Below are 1,628 nucleotides of genomic sequence, written 5' to 3' on the forward strand. Positions count from 1 at the left end.
TTGTGTTCTTGATACATTTTCCTTTATAGTCGCACAATGCCCGTAGTCGCTGAAAGTTTAGTATCCTTAGATAGAGCGGTGTGCACAATGAATATATAGGAATGAAAAAGAGAACAAAAATGGACGTTTTCACGATAAGCAGTATACGAAGAAATTGACAATATTGGACGTGACGTTACAAAATTTATATATAAGGTGGGGGCGACGTGAAACAGGCCACCTAATTGTCTTCTCTAACTATACTGGTACGAGAAAATTTTTATTCGTAATTTAAATGGTCTCAAATTTTTTTTCATAAATACTACTTTTTTCTTTTTCTACATACATAACAAGATGACCTTAAAATTTTAAACGAAACATGAAACTTTCTTTCATTTCTGCCATTTTTTCCATCAAAAAAAATTTTTCTTCTATCTCGTTTCACCCTTTGAATCCATTTAAATTACGTATAGAAATTTTCTCGTACTGTCGTAATTAGAGAAGATAATTAGGTGACCTGTTTTACCACCCTGTTACCTTTCCGAATTCTTGCGATTATCCCCTGAAACCCTGGTGCCCACGTGTATACACGCTATTCGATAATTTATCAAACACCGTGTTTCGTCATAGCTAAAAGCTATAATGTATTCCAAAAAAAAAAGACGATGTTAAAGAGGTACCATTACATCATCTTACTTGAGCAACCTTCGTGGAATTTCTGTACGATCGATATTTTTAGACTGCTCAATGTACTGGAGAAAAGAAACACTGTTTATATTCACTGTGCACGCATCGTATGCAACATCTCTGTGAATAATTCCTAGGTTCATTAAGGAACTCAGTCCGTCGGCACAGTGATCAGTCGGTTAATTAGGAAAGCAATCGAGAATGGATTTTCGAACTTAGATTCAATCAAGTTCGATGATTCTTTCTATTCTGTTTATTTTTTCTTTGTTTTTCTCTTTTTGTTTTTTCTGTAGTGTTCAATGTTAATTACGCTTGCGGATATTATTATTATCCATGCAGCAAATCCCTAACACAAAGCTCTCACAAGCCGTTACTGTTCAGTCATAGTGTTTACTCAATTTAAGATTTAATTTGCTCCATTTTTCATGTAATTTATCTTTGCACCTTGTTATTCTTATTAATTTACTTTCTTTACAGTCACCCCCTCCCCATTGTGCAGCGACTAAAAACATACAAAACAGAGCGTATAATTTCTCTTTAATTTCGTACGAACTAAGCCGCGTGGGCCATTTTAACGTCGCGTCGTGACCATAACGACGTTTTCTTTTAAGATTAATCCAAAACACGTTTTAATAATAATTTCATGCAACTTCTTTAACTTTACGCTTCTAGTGAAGATTGATCGTGAACGTTGCTTCTCGGCTTGGCGTGCTTTTTGATATTTTATGAAATAACTCGATCATCATTTTGACAATGGCTTTCTAAAAATATCTGTTCTGTATAAAACAATGTGAACAATTTACGGAATGTTTATTTCTTCGTTCGGAAGTGGTAAAGTGACACGAGAACGGTTGAATTTCGATGAATTTTTAGTATTGCTTAAATTTATTTTCGTATGTAACGTCAAATTTCGAATATTATGTACCTTTTGAGCACCATTTCTTTCGAGAAATTTTAGATTA

General features: G+C 33.9%; 1 protein-coding gene across 1 annotated transcript in view; it reads left to right on the forward strand.

The window, feature by feature from the left end:
- Nucleotides 1-1,628, forward strand: part of LOC108575490 (microtubule-associated protein futsch-like) — a 98,935-nt gene that overhangs the window by 59,099 nt on the left and 38,208 nt on the right. The gene's annotated exons all lie outside the window — the stretch shown is intronic.

The sequence above is a fragment of the Habropoda laboriosa genome, unplaced genomic scaffold (assembly GCF_001263275.1).
Source record: "Habropoda laboriosa isolate 0110345459 unplaced genomic scaffold, ASM126327v1 scaffold269, whole genome shotgun sequence".
NCBI classification, from domain to species: domain Eukaryota; kingdom Metazoa; phylum Arthropoda; class Insecta; order Hymenoptera; family Apidae; genus Habropoda; species Habropoda laboriosa.